Below are 16233 nucleotides of genomic sequence, written 5' to 3'. Positions count from 1 at the left end.
TAAGCATTCATCTAAAACGTTTCCTAGAAAAACTTTAAAAAGTCAATAATCTGGAGAGTTTTTGTAAGATGTTTCTTCCATCCACCAACGAAGAAACACATTGGTACTTTCCCATGATGAGTGAGTGCTTCAGGATCTCTTGCACTTACATGTGCAGCAAAGTACTGCAATGGAAGCATGCTGGGCCCATAACCCAGAGGTAGGCAGATTAAAACTATCCTCTGCTATATGCATATTTTTTTGTTAATTAAAGTAATCCAAAACTGGGATTGATATTTTTGCTCTTTTATTTTTCATTAAAGTACAATAACTTTTACCATTTTAATTTGTTTTAATAGTATATTGAAAGTATTATTTTCTTTAAAAAATCCACTTAATTTTCTTTACCCTATTATTAAAATGGTAATTGACAAAAACAAACTACATTGTCACCAGAAGAGCAATACAAAATGTACAAGTGATATATTAAAATCATCTTTCCAGCTTGAATTTCAATGATGCATTGGGGCAACGATTTTGTGAGAAACATCTTCACCCTTAAATAAAGATTTTCTTAATTCCTTACCTGTGTGCTAATTAGATATCACCTTGTTTTCACATTAAACAGACTTCCACATGAGAAAGCAGCAAGGATGCAGTGGCGATAATGTTTCCTGGTGTCAACCTGTATTATTTCAGTAGACATTGAAATGAGGATGCATCTTGCTGCCTTTCCAATGAAGCAAGTTTAATTTAGTAATAGGTGAAAAACCATCCTTACAAAGGTGTTAATCAGAGACTTGGCTTTGTGGACACTTTTCAGAGAACAAATTTGTTAGCATAAAAATAAAGCCAGAAAATGAAGAGCTGTTTAATCACTCAATTGGATTTTTTTGCCAGCATATTTCTTTTTCTCTGCAACCCACTGCTAAATTGTGCTTCCTAGCTGTTTTTATAAAATCACTGAATCAAATCTAACTCTGATTACATCAGAGAAGGCCAGGTACCCTACACCATAAGAGGGGGTTTGAAATTTTGACTTGTCTACTTAAAGATCACCAAAATCTGATAACAAGGTCAATTACGTCCCTGGGTGGGATTGAACCACCAACCTTTTAGTTAATAGCCATACACACTAACTGATTGCGCCACAGAGACACTTTGCAAAAGTACATACTGACAAAGGCTAATAAGCATTCATCTAAAACGTTTCCTAGAAAAACTTTAAAAAGTCAATAATCTGGAGAGTTTTTGTAAGATGTTTCTTCCATCAACCAACGAAGAAACACATTGGTACTTTCCCATGATGAGTGAGTGCTTCAGGATCTACTGCACTTACATGTGCAGCAGAGTACAGCAATGGAAGCATGCTGGGCACATAACCCAGAGGTAAGCAGATTGAAACTATCCTCTGCTATATGCATTTTTTTTTGTTAATTAAAGTAATCCAAAACTGGGATTGATATTTTGGCTCTTTTATTTTTACTTAAAGTACAATAACTTTTACCATTTTAATTTGTTTTAATAGTATATTGACAGTATTGTTTTCTTTCAAAAATCCACTTAATTTTCTTTACCCTATTATTAAAATGGTAATTGCCAAAAACAAACTACATTGTCACCAGAAGAGCAATACAAAATGTACAAGTGATATATTAAAATCATCTTTCCAGCTTGAATTTCAATGATGCATTGGGGCAACGATTTTGTGAGAAACATCTTCACCCTTAAATAAAGATTTTCTTAATTCCTTACCTGTGTGCTAATTAGATATCACCTTGTTTTCACATTAAACAGACTTCTACATGAGAAAGCAGCAAGGATGCAGTGGCGGTAATGTTTCCTGGTGTCAACCTGTATTATTTCAGTAGACATTGAAATGAAGATGCATCTTGCTGCCTTTCCAATGAAGCAAGTTTAATTTAGTAATAGGTGAAAAACCATCCCTACAAAGGTGTTAATCAGAGACTTGGCTTTGTGGACACTTTTCAGAGAACAAATTTGTTAGCATAAAAATAAAGCCAGAAAATGAAGAGCTGTTTAATCACTCAATTGGATTTTTTTTGCCAGCATATTTCTTTTTCTCTGCAACCCACTGCTAAATTGTGCTTCCTAGCTGTTTTTATTAAATCACTGAATCAAATCTAACTCTGATTACATCAGAAAAGGCCAGGTACCCTACACCATAACAGGGGGTTTGAAATTTTGACTTGTCTACTTAAAGATCACCAAAATCTGATAACAAGGTCAATTACGTCCCTGGGTGGGATTGAACCACCAACCTTTTGGTTAGTAGCCGGACACACTAACCTATTGCGCCACAGAGACACTTTGTAAAAAGTACATACTGACAAAGGCTAATAAGCATACATCTAGAACGTTTCCTAGAAAATCTTTAAAAAGTCAATAATCTGGAGAGTTTTTGTAAGATGTTTCTTCCATCAACCAACGAAGAAACACATTGGTACTTTCCTATGATGAGTGAGTGCTTCAGGATCTCTTGCACTTACATGTGCAGCAGAGTACTGCAATGGAAGCATGCTGGGCCCATAACCCAGAGGTAGGCAGATTGAAACTATCCTTTGCTATATGCATTTTTTTTGTTAATTTAAGTAATCAAAACTGGGATTGATATTTTTGCTCTTTTATTTTCACTTAAAGTACAATAACTTTTACCATTTTAATTTGTTTTAATAGTATATTGACAGTATTGTTTTCTTTCAAAAATCCACTTAATTTTCTTTACCCTATTATTAAAATGGTAATTGACAAAAACAAACTACATTGTCACCAGAAGAGCAATACAAAATGTACAAGTGGTATATTAAAATCATCTTTCCAGCTTGAATTTCAATGATGCATTGGGGCAACGATTTTGTGAGAAACATCTTCACCCTTAAATAAAGATTTTCTTAATTCCTTACCTGTGTGCTAATTAGATATCACCTTGTTTTCACATTAAACAGACTTCCACATGAGAAAGCAGCAAGGATGCAGTGGCGTTAATGTTTCCTGGTGTCAACCCGTATTATTTCAGTAGACATTGAAATGAGGATGCATCTTGCTGCCTTTCCAATGAAGCAAATTCAATTTAGTAATAGGTGAAAAACCATCCCTACAAAGGTGTTAATCAGAGACTTGGCTTTGTGGACACTTTTCAGAGAACAAATTTGTTAGCATAAAAATAAAGCCAGAAAATTAAGAGCTGTTTAATCACTCAATTGGATTTTTTTGCCAGCATATTTCTTTTTCTCTGCAACCCACTGCTAAATTGTGCTTCCTAGCTGTTTTTATAAAATCACTGAATCAAATCTAACTCTGATTACATCAGAGAAGGCCAGGTACCCTACACCATAAGAGGGGGTTTGAAATTTTGACTTGTCTACTTAAAGATCACCAAAATCTGATAACAAGGTCAATTACGTCCCTGGGTGGGATTGAACCACCAACCTTTTGGTTAATAGCCATACACACTAACTGATTGCGCCACAGAGACACTTTGCAAAAGTACATACTGACAAAGGCTAATAAGCATTCATCTAAAACGTTTCCTAGAAAAACTTTAAAAAGTCAATAATCTGGAGAGTTTTTGTAAGATGTTTCTTCCATCCACCAACGAAGAAACACATTGGTACTTTCCCATGATGAGTGAGTGCTTCAGGATCTCTTGCACTTACATGTGCAGCAAAGTACTGCAATGGAAGCATGCTGGGCCCATAACCCAGAGGTAGGCAGATTAAAACTATCCTCTGCTATATGCATATTTTTTGTTAATTAAAGTAATCCAAAACTGGGATTGATATTTTTGCTCTTTTATTTTTCATTAAAGTACAATAACTTTTACCATTTTAATTTGTTTTAATAGTATATTGACAGTATTGTTTTCTTTCAAAAATCCACTTAATTTTCTTTACCCTATTATTAAAATGGTAATTGACAAAAACAAACTACATTGTCACCAGAAGAGCAATACAAAATGTACAAGTGGTATATTAAAATCATCTTTCCAGCTTGAATTTCAATGATGCATTGGGGCAACGATTTTGTGAGAAACATCTTCACCCTTAAATAAAGATTTTCTTAATTCCTTACCTGTGTGCTAATTAGATATCACCTTGTTTTCACATTAAACAGACTTCTACATGAGAAAGCAGCAAGGATGCAGTGGCGGTAATGTTTCCTGGTGTCAACCTGTATTATTTCAGTAGACATTGAAATGAAGATGCATCTTGCTGCCTTTCCAATGAAGCAAGTTTAATTTAGTAATAGGTGAAAAACCATCCCTACAAAGGTGTTAATCAGAGACTTGGCTTTGTGGACACTTTTCAGAGAACAAATTTGTTAGCATAAAAATAAAGCCAGAAAATGAAGAGCTGTTTAATCACTCAATTGGATTTTTTTTGCCAGCATATTTCTTTTTCTCTGCAACCCACTGCTAAATTGTGCTTCCTAGCTGTTTTTATTAAATCACTGAATCAAATCTAACTCTGATTACATCAGAAAAGGCCAGGTACCCTACACCATAACAGGGGGTTTGAAATTTTGACTTGTCTACTTAAAGATCACCAAAATCTGATCACAAGGTCAATTACGTCCCTGGGTGGGATTGAACCACCAACCTTTTGGTTAGTAGCCGGACACACTAACCGATTGCGCCACAGAGACACTTTGCAAAAAGTACATACTGACAAAGGCTAATAAGCATACATCTAGAACGTTTCCTAGAAAAACTTTAAAAAGTCAATAATCTGGAGAGTTTTTGTAAGATGTTTCTTCCATCAACCAACGAAGAAACACATTGGTACTTTCCCATGATGAGTGAGTGCTTCAGGATCTCTTGCACTTACATGTGCAGCAAAGTACTGCAATGGAAGCATGCTGGGCCCATAACCCAGAGGTAGGCAGATTAAAACTATCCTCTGCTATATGCATATTTTTTTGTTAATTAAAGTAATCCAAAACTGGGATTGATATTTTTGCTCTTTTATTTTTCATTAAAGTACAATAACTTTTACCATTTTAATTTGTTTTAATAGTATATTGAAAGTATTATTTTCTTTAAAAAATCCACTTAATTTTCTTTACCCTATTATTAAAATGGTAATTGACAAAAACAAACTACATTGTCACCAGAAGAGCAATACAAAATGTACAAGTGATATATTAAAATCATCTTTCCAGCTTGAATTTCAATGATGCATTGGGGCAACGATTTTGTGAGAAACATCTTCACCCTTAAATAAAGATTTTCTTAATTCCTTACCTGTGTGCTAATTAGATATCACCTTGTTTTCACATTAAACAGACTTCCACATGAGAAAGCAGCAAGGATGCAGTGGCGATAATGTCTCCTGGTGTCAACCTGTATTATTTCAGTAGACATTGAAATGAGGATGCATCTTGCTGCCTTTCCAATGAAGCAAGTTTAATTTAGTAATAGGTGAAAAACCATCCTTACAAAGGTGTTAATCAGAGACTTGGCTTTGTGGACACTTTTCAGAGAACAAATTTGTTAGCATAAAAATAAAGCCAGAAAATGAAGAGCTGTTTAATCACTCAATTGCATTTTTTTGCCAGCATATTTCTTTTTCTCTGCAACCCACTGCTAAATTGTGCTTCCTAGCTGTTTTTATAAAATCACTGAATCAAATCTAACTCTGATTACATCAGAGAAGGCCAGGTACCCTACACCATAAGAGGGGGTTTGAAATTTTGACTTGTCTACTTAAAGATCACCAAAATCTGATAACAAGGTCAATTACGTCCCTGGGTGGGATTGAACCACCAACCTTTTGGTTAATAGCCATACACACTAACTGATTGCGCCACAGAGACACTTTGCAAAAGTCCATACTGACAAAGGCTAATAAGCATTCATCTAAAACGTTTCCTAGAAAAACTTTAAAAAGTCAATAATCTGGAGAGTTTTTGTAAGATGTTTCTTCCATCAACCAACGAAGAAACACATTGGTACTTTCCCATGATGAGTGAGTGCTTCAGGATCTACTGCACTTACATGTGCAGCAGAGTACAGCAATGGAAGCATGCTGGGCACATAACCCAGAGGTAAGCAGATTGAAACTATCCTCTGCTATATGCATTTTTTTTTGTTAATTAAAGTAATCCAAAACTGGGATTGATATTTTTGCTCTTTTATTTTTACTTAAAGTACAACAACTTTTACCATTTTAATTTGTTTTAATAGTATATTGACAGTATTGTTTTCTTTCAAAAATCCACTTAATTTTCTTTACCCTATTATTAAAATGGTAATTGACAAAAACAAACTACATTGTCACCAGAAGAGCAATACAAAATGTACAAGTGATATATTAAAATCATCTTTCCAGCTTGAATTTCAATGATGCATTGGGGCAACGATTTTGTGAGAAACATCTTCACCCTTAAATAAAGATTTTCTTAATTCCTTACCTGTGTGCTAATTAGATATCACCTTGTTTTCACATTAAACAGACTTCTACATGAGAAAGCAGCAAGGATGCAGTGGCGGTAATGTTTCCTGGTGTCAACCTGTATTATTTCAGTAGACATTGAAATGAAGATGCATCTTGCTGCCTTTCCAATGAAGCAAGTTTAATTTAGTAATAGGTGAAAAACCATCCCTACAAAGGTGTTAATCAGAGACTTGGCTTTGTGGACACTTTTCAGAGAACAAATTTGTTAGCATAAAAATAAAGCCAGAAAATGAAGAGCTGTTTAATCACTCAATTGGATTTTTTTTGCCAGCATATTTCTTTTTCTCTGCAACCCACTGCTAAATTGTGCTTCCTAGCTGTTTTTATTAAATCACTGAATCAAATCTAACTCTGATTACATCAGAAAAGGCCAGGTACCCTACACCATAACAGGGGGTTTGAAATTTTGACTTGTCTACTTAAAGATCACCAAAATCTGATAACAAGGTCAATTACGTCCCTGGGTGGGATTGAACCACCAACCTTTTGGTTAGTAGCCAGACACACTAACCGATTGCGCCACAGAGACACTTCGGAAAAAGTACATACTGACAAAGGCTAATAAGCATACATCTAGAACGTTTCCTAGAAAAACTTTAAAAAGTCAATAATCTGGAGAGTTTTTGTAAGATGTTTCTTCCATCAACCAACGAAGAAACACATTGGTACTTTCCTATGATGAGTGAGTGCTTCAGGATCTCTTGCACTTACATGTGCAGCAGAGTACTGCAATGGAAGCATGCTGGGCCCATAACCCAGAGGTAGGCAGATTGAAACTATCCTTTGCTATATGCATTTTTTTTTGTTAATTTAAGTAATCAAAACTGGGATTGATATTTTTGCTCTTTTATTTTTACTTAAAGTACAATAACTTTTACCATTTTAATTTGTTTTAATAGTATATTGACAGTATTGTTTTCTTTCAAAAATCCACTTAATTTTCTTTACCCTATTATTAAAATGGTAATTGACAAAAACAAACTACATTGTCACCAGAAGAGCAATACAAAATGTACAAGTGATATATTAAAATCATCTTTCCAGCTTGAATTTCAATGATGCATTGGGGCAACGATTTTGTGAGAAACATCTTCACCCTTAAATAAAGATTTTCTTAATTCCTTACCTGTGTGCTAATTAGATATCACCTTGTTTTCACATTAAACAGACTTCCACATGAGAAAGCAGCAAGGATGCAGTGGCGTTAATGTTTCCTGGTGTCAACCTGTATTATTTCAGTAGACATTGAAATGAGGATGCATCTTGCTGCCTTTCCAATGAAGCAAGTTTAATTTAGTAATAGGTGAAAAACCATCCTTACAAAGGTGTTAATCAGAGACTTGGCTTTGTGGACACTTTTCAGAGAACAAATTTGTTAGCATAAAAATAAAGCCAGAAAATGAAGAGCTGTTTAATCACTCAATTGCATTTTTTTGCCAGCATATTTCTTTTTCTCTGCAACCCACTGCTAAATTGTGCTTCCTAGCTGTTTTTATAAAATCACTGAATCAAATCTAACTCTGATTACATCAGAGAAGGCCAGGTACCCTACACCATAAAAGGGGGTTTGAAATTTTGACTTGTCTACTTAAAGATCACCAAAATCTGATAACAAGGTCAATTACGTCCCTGGGTGGGATTGAACCACCAACCTTTTGGTTAATAGCCATACACACTAACTGATTGCGCCACAGAGACACTTTGCAAAAGTACATACTGACAAAGGCTAATAAGCATTCATCTAAAACGTTTCCTAGAAAAACTTTAAAAAGTCAATAATCTGGAGAGTTTTTGTAAGATGTTTCTTCCATCAACCAACGAAGAAACACATTGGTACTTTCCCATGATGAGTGAGTGCTTCAGGATCTACTGCACTTACATGTGCAGCAGAGTACAGCAATGGAAGCATGCTGGGCACATAACCCAGAGGTAAGCAGATTGAAACTATCCTCTGCTATATGCATTTTTTTTTGTTAATTAAAGTAATCCAAAACTGGGATTGATATTTTTGCTCTTTTATTTTTACTTAAAGTACAACAACTTTTACCATTTTAATTTGTTTTAATAGTATATTGACAGTATTGTTTTCTTTCAAAAATCCACTTAATTTTCTTTACCCTATTATTAAAATGGTAATTGACAAAAACAAACTACATTGTCACCAGAAGAGCAATACAAAATGTACAAGTGATATATTAAAATCATCTTTCCAGCTTGAATTTCAATGATGCATTGGGGCAACGATTTTGTGAGAAACATCTTCACCCTTAAATAAAGATTTTCTTAATTCCTTACCTGTGTGCTAATTAGATATCACCTTGTTTTCACATTAAACAGACTTCTACATGAGAAAGCAGCAAGGATGCAGTGGCGGTAATGTTTCCTGGTGTCAACCTGTATTATTTCAGTAGACATTGAAATGAAGATGCATCTTGCTGCCTTTCCAATGAAGCAAGTTTAATTTAGTAATAGGTGAAAAACCATCCCTACAAAGGTGTTAATCAGAGACTTGGCTTTGTGGACACTTTTCAGAGAACAAATTTGTTAGCATAAAAATAAAGCCAGAAAATGAAGAGCTGTTTAATCACTCAATTGGATTTTTTTTGCCAGCATATTTCTTTTTCTCTGCAACCCACTGCTAAATTGTGCTTCCTAGCTGTTTTTATTAAATCACTGAATCAAATCTAACTCTGATTACATCAGAAAAGGCCAGGTACCCTACACCATAACAGGGGGTTTGAAATTTTGACTTGTCTACTTAAAGATCACCAAAATCTGATAACAAGGTCAATTACGTCCCTGGGTGGGATTGAACCACCAACCTTTTGGTTAGTAGCCAGACACACTAACCGATTGCGCCACAGAGACACTTCGCAAAAAGTACATACTGACAAAGGCTAATAAGCATACATCTAGAACGTTTCCTAGAAAAACTTTAAAAAGTCAATAATCTGGAGAGTTTTTGTAAGATGTTTCTTCCATCAACCAACGAAGAAACACATTGGTACTTTCCTATGATGAGTGAGTGCTTCAGGATCTCTTGCACTTACATGTGCAGCAGAGTACTGCAATGGAAGCATGCTGGGCCCATAACCCAGAGGTAGGCAGATTGAAACTATCCTTTGCTATATGCATTTTTTTTTGTTAATTTAAGTAATCAAAACTGGGATTGATATTTTTGCTCTTTTATTTTTACTTAAAGTACAATAACTTTTACCATTTTAATTTGTTTTAATAGTATATTGACAGTATTGTTTTCTTTCAAAAATCCACTTAATTTTCTTTACCCTATTATTAAAATGGTAATTGACAAAAACAAACTACATTGTCACCAGAAGAGCAATACAAAATGTACAAGTGATATATTAAAATCATCTTTCCAGCTTGAATTTCAATGATGCATTGGGGCAACGATTTTGTGAGAAACATCTTCACCCTTAAATAAAGATTTTCTTAATTCCTTACCTGTGTGCTAATTAGATATCACCTTGTTTTCACATTAAACAGACTTCCACATGAGAAAGCAGCAAGGATGCAGTGGCGTTAATGTTTCCTGGTGTCAACCCGTATTATTTCAGTAGACATTGAAATGAGGATGCATCTTGCTGCCTTTCCAATGAAGCAAATTTAATTTAGTAATAGGTGAAAAACCATCCTTACAAAGGTGTTAATCAGAGACTTGGCTTTGTGGACACTTTTCAGAGAACAAATTTGTTAGCATAAAAATAAAGCCAGAAAATGAAGAGCTGTTTAATCACTCAATTGGATTTTTTTGCCAGCATATTTCTTTTTCTCTGCAACCCACTGCTAAATTGTGCTTCCTAGCTGTTTTTATAAAATCACTGAATCAAATCTAACTCTGATTACATCAGAGAAGGCCAGGTACCCTACACCATAAGAGGGGGTTTGAAATGTTGACTTGTCTACTTAAAGATCACCAAAATCTGATCACAAGGTCAATTACGTCCCTGGGTGGGATTGAATCACCAACCTTTTGGTTTATAGCCGTTCACACTAACTGATTGCACCACAGAGACACTTTGCAAAAGTATATACTGACAAAGGCTAATAAGCATTCATCTAAAACGTTTCCTAGAAAAACTTTAAAAAGTCAATAATCTGGAGAGTTTTTGTAAGATGTTTCTTCCATCCACCAACGAAGAAACACATTGGTACTTTCCCATGATGAGTGAGTGCTTCAGGATCTCTTGCACTTACATGTGCAGCAAAGTACTGCAATGGAAGCATGCTGGGCCCATAACCCAGAGGTAGGCAGATTAAAACTATCCTCTGCTATATGCATATTTTTTTGTTAATTAAAGTAATCCAAAACTGGGATTGATATTTTTGCTCTTTTATTTTTCATTAAAGTACAATAACTTTTACCATTTTAATTTGTTTTAATAGTATATTGAAAGTATTATTTTCTTTAAAAAATCCACTTAATTTTCTTTACCCTATTATTAAAATGGTAATTGACAAAAACAAACTACATTGTCACCAGAAGAGCAATACAAAATGTACAAGTGATATATTAAAATCATCTTTCCAGCTTGAATTTCAATGATGCATTGGGGCAACGATTTTGTGAGAAACATCTTCACCCTTAAATAAAGATTTTCTTAATTCCTTACCTGTGTGCTAATTAGATATCACCTTGTTTTCACATTAAACAGACTTCTACATGAGAAAGCAGCAAGGATGCAGTGGCGGTAATGTTTCCTGGTGTCAACCTGTATTATTTCAGTAGACATTGAAATGAAGATGCATCTTGCTGCCTTTCCAATGAAGCAAGTTTAATTTAGTAATAGGTGAAAAACCATCCCTACAAAGGTGTTAATCAGAGACTTGGCTTTGTGGACACTTTTCAGAGAACAAATTTGTTAGCATAAAAATAAAGCCAGAAAATGAAGAGCTGTTTAATCACTCAATTGGATTTTTTTTGCCAGCATATTTCTTTTTCTCTGCAACCCACTGCTAAATTGTGCTTCCTAGCTGTTTTTATTAAATCACTGAATCAAATCTAACTCTGATTACATCAGAAAAGGCCAGGTACCCTACACCATAACAGGGGGTTTGAAATTTTGACTTGTCTACTTAAAGATCACCAAAATCTGATCACAAGGTCAATTACGTCCCTGGGTGGGATTGAACCACCAACCTTTTGGTTAGTAGCCGGACACACTAACCGATTGCGCCACAGAGACACTTTGCAAAAAGTACATACTGACAAAGGCTAATAAGCATACATCTAGAACGTTTCCTAGAAAAACTTTAAAAAGTCAATAATCTGGAGAGTTTTTGTAAGATGTTTCTTCCATCAACCAACGAAGAAACACATTGGTACTTTCCCATGATGAGTGAGTGCTTCAGGATCTCTTGCACTTACATGTGCAGCAAAGTACTGCAATGGAAGCATGCTGGGCCCATAACCCAGAGGTAGGCAGATTAAAACTATCCTCTGCTATATGCATATTTTTTTGTTAATTAAAGTAATCCAAAACTGGGATTGATATTTTTGCTCTTTTATTTTTCATTAAAGTACAATAACTTTTACCATTTTAATTTGTTTTAATAGTATATTGAAAGTATTATTTTCTTTAAAAAATCCACTTAATTTTCTTTACCCTATTATTAAAATGGTAATTGACAAAAACAAACTACATTGTCACCAGAAGAGCAATACAAAATGTACAAGTGATATATTAAAATCATCTTTCCAGCTTGAATTTCAATGATGCATTGGGGCAACGATTTTGTGAGAAACATCTTCACCCTTAAATAAAGATTTTCTTAATTCCTTACCTGTGTGCTAATTAGATATCACCTTGTTTTCACATTAAACAGACTTCCACATGAGAAAGCAGCAAGGATGCAGTGGCGATAATGTCTCCTGGTGTCAACCTGTATTATTTCAGTAGACATTGAAATGAGGATGCATCTTGCTGCCTTTCCAATGAAGCAAGTTTAATTTAGTAATAGGTGAAAAACCATCCTTACAAAGGTGTTAATCAGAGACTTGGCTTTGTGGACACTTTTCAGAGAACAAATTTGTTAGCATAAAAATAAAGCCAGAAAATGAAGAGCTGTTTAATCACTCAATTGCATTTTTTTGCCAGCATATTTCTTTTTCTCTGCAACCCACTGCTAAATTGTGCTTCCTAGCTGTTTTTATAAAATCACTGAATCAAATCTAACTCTGATTACATCAGAGAAGGCCAGGTACCCTACACCATAAGAGGGGGTTTGAAATTTTGACTTGTCTACTTAAAGATCACCAAAATCTGATAACAAGGTCAATTACGTCCCTGGGTGGGATTGAACCACCAACCTTTTGGTTAATAGCCATACACACTAACTGATTGCGCCACAGAGACACTTTGCAAAAGTACATACTGACAAAGGCTAATAAGCATTCATCTAAAACGTTTCCTAGAAAAACTTTAAAAAGTCAATAATCTGGAGAGTTTTTGTAAGATGTTTCTTCCATCAACCAACGAAGAAACACATTGGTACTTTCCCATGATGAGTGAGTGCTTCAGGATCTACTGCACTTACATGTGCAGCAGAGTACAGCAATGGAAGCATGCTGGGCACATAACCCAGAGGTAAGCAGATTGAAACTATCCTCTGCTATATGCATTTTTTTTTGTTAATTAAAGTAATCCAAAACTGGGATTGATATTTTTGCTCTTTTATTTTTACTTAAAGTACAACAACTTTTACCATTTTAATTTGTTTTAATAGTATATTGACAGTATTGTTTTCTTTCAAAAATCCACTTAATTTTCTTTACCCTATTATTAAAATGGTAATTGACAAAAACAAACTACATTGTCACCAGAAGAGCAATACAAAATGTACAAGTGATATATTAAAATCATCTTTCCAGCTTGAATTTCAATGATGCATTGGGGCAACGATTTTGTGAGAAACATCTTCACCCTTAAATAAAGATTTTCTTAATTCCTTACCTGTGTGCTAATTAGATATCACCTTGTTTTCACATTAAACAGACTTCTACATGAGAAAGCAGCAAGGATGCAGTGGCGGTAATGTTTCCTGGTGTCAACCTGTATTATTTCAGTAGACATTGAAATGAAGATGCATCTTGCTGCCTTTCCAATGAAGCAAGTTTAATTTAGTAATAGGTGAAAAACCATCCCTACAAAGGTGTTAATCAGAGACTTGGCTTTGTGGACACTTTTCAGAGAACAAATTTGTTAGCATAAAAATAAAGCCAGAAAATGAAGAGCTGTTTAATCACTCAATTGGATTTTTTTTGCCAGCATATTTCTTTTTCTCTGCAACCCACTGCTAAATTGTGCTTCCTAGCTGTTTTTATTAAATCACTGAATCAAATCTAACTCTGATTACATCAGAAAAGGCCAGGTACCCTACACCATAACAGGGGGTTTGAAATTTTGACTTGTCTACTTAAAGATCACCAAAATCTGATAACAAGGTCAATTACGTCCCTGGGTGGGATTGAAACACCAACCTTTTGGTTAGTAGCCGGACACACTAACCGATTGCGCCACAGAGACACTTCGCAAAAAGTACATACTGACAAAGGCTAATAAGCATACATCTAGAACGTTTCCTAGAAAAACTTTAAAAAGTCAATAATCTGGAGAGTTTTTGTAAGATGTTTCTTCCATCAACCAACGAAGAAACACATTGGTACTTTCCTATGATGAGTGAGTGCTTCAGGATCTCTTGCACTTACATGTGCAGCAGAGTACTGCAATGGAAGCATGCTGGGCCCATAACCCAGAGGTAGGCAGATTGAAACTATCCTTTGCTATATGCATTTTTTTTGTTAATTTAAGTAATCAAAACTGGGATTGATATTTTTGCTCTTTTATTTTTACTTAAAGTACAATAACTTTTACCATTTTAATTTGTTTTAATAGTATATTGACAGTATTGTTTTCTTTCAAAAATCCACTTAATTTTCTTTACCCTATTATTAAAATGGTAATTGACAAAAAAAAAACTACATTGTCACCAGAAGAGCAATACAAAATGTACAAGTGATATATTAAAATCATCTTTCCAGCTTGAATTTCAATGATGCATTGGGGCAACGATTTTGTGAGAAACATCTTCACCCTTAAATAAAGATTTTCTTAATTCCTTACCTGTGTGCTAATTAGATATCACCTTGTTTTCACATTAAACAGACTTCCACATGAGAAAGCAGCAAGGATGCAGTGGCGTTAATGTTTCCTGGTGTCAACCCGTATTATTTCAGTAGACATTGAAATGAGGATGCATCTTGCTGCCTTTCCAATGAAGCAAATTTAATTTAGTAATAGGTGAAAAACCATCCTTACAAAGGTGTTAATCAGAGACTTGGCTTTGTGGACACTTTTCAGAGAACAAATTTGTTAGCATAAAAATAAAGCCAGAAAATGAAGAGCTGTTTAATCACTCAATTGGATTTTTTTGCCAGCATATTTCTTTTTCTCTGCAACCCACTGCTAAATTGTGCTTCCTAGCTGTTTTTATAAAATCACTGAATCAAATCTAACTCTGATTACATCAGAGAAGGCCAGGTACCCTACACCATAAGAGGGGGTTTGAAATGTTGACTTGTCTACTTAAAGATCACCAAAATCTGATCACAAGGTCAATTACGTCCCTGGGTGGGATTGAATCACCAACCTTTTGGTTTATAGCCGTTCACACTAACTGATTGCACCACAGAGACACTTTGCAAAAGTATATACTGACAAAGGCTAATAAGCATTCATCTAAAACGTTTCCTAGAAAAACTTTAAAAAGTCAATAATCTGGAGAGTTTTTGTAAGATGTTTCTTCCATCCACCAACGAAGAAACACATTGGTACTTTCCCATGATGAGTGAGTGCTTCAGGATCTCTTGCACTTACATGTGCAGCAAAGTACTGCAATGGAAGCATGCTGGGCCCATAACCCAGAGGTAGGCAGATTAAAACTATCCTCTGCTATATGCATATTTTTTTGTTAATTAAAGTAATCCAAAACTGGGATTGATATTTTTGCTCTTTTATTTTTCATTAAAGTACAATAACTTTTACCATTTTAATTTGTTTTAATAGTATATTGAAAGTATTATTTTCTTTAAAAAATCCACTTAATTTTCTTTACCCTATTATTAAAATGGTAATTGACAAAAACAAACTACATTGTCACCAGAAGAGCAATACAAAATGTACAAGTGATATATTAAAATCATCTTTCCAGCTTGAATTTCAATGATGCATTGGGGCAACGATTTTGTGAGAAACATCTTCACCCTTAAATAAAGATTTTCTTAATTCCTTACCTGTGTGCTAATTAGATATCACCTTGTTTTCACATTAAACAGACTTCTACATGAGAAAGCAGCAAGGATGCAGTGGCGGTAATGTTTCCTGGTGTCAACCTGTATTATTTCAGTAGACATTGAAATGAAGATGCATCTTGCTGCCTTTCCAATGAAGCAAGTTTAATTTAGTAATAGGTGAAAAACCATCCCTACAAAGGTGTTAATCAGAGACTTGGCTTTGTGGACACTTTTCAGAGAACAAATTTGTTAGCATAAAAATAAAGCCAGAAAATGAAGAGCTGTTTAATCACTCAATTGGATTTTTTTTTGCCAGCATATTTCTTTTTCTCTGCAACCCACTGCTAAATTGTGCTTCCTAGCTGTTTTTATTAAATCACTGAATCAAATCTAACTCTGATTACATCAGAAAAGGCCAGGTACCCTACACCATAACAGGGGGTTTGAAATTTTGACTTGTCTACT

At 34.7% G+C, this 16233-nt stretch overlaps 2 non-coding genes across 2 annotated transcripts; both read right to left on the bottom strand.

Annotated features, from left to right (window-relative positions):
* Nucleotides 1-6910: 6910 nt before the first annotated feature.
* TRNAS-ACU (transfer RNA serine (anticodon ACU)) lies at nt 6911-6984 on the bottom strand. The gene has a single exon. It is a non-coding gene; the product is annotated as a tRNA-Ser (tRNA).
* Nucleotides 6985-9249: 2265 nt separating this feature from the next.
* Nucleotides 9250-9323, bottom strand: TRNAS-ACU (transfer RNA serine (anticodon ACU)). Its single transcript has one exon. It is a non-coding gene; the product is annotated as a tRNA-Ser (tRNA).
* Between the last annotated feature and the right edge of the window lie 6910 nt (nt 9324-16233).

The sequence above is a fragment of the Pseudophryne corroboree genome, unplaced genomic scaffold (assembly GCF_028390025.1).
Source record: "Pseudophryne corroboree isolate aPseCor3 unplaced genomic scaffold, aPseCor3.hap2 scaffold_1132, whole genome shotgun sequence".
Taxonomy (NCBI): Eukaryota; Metazoa; Chordata; class Amphibia; order Anura; family Myobatrachidae; genus Pseudophryne; species Pseudophryne corroboree.
Note: the sequence above shows the minus strand (reverse complement) of the source record. Positions and strands in the feature narration are given on the sequence as shown.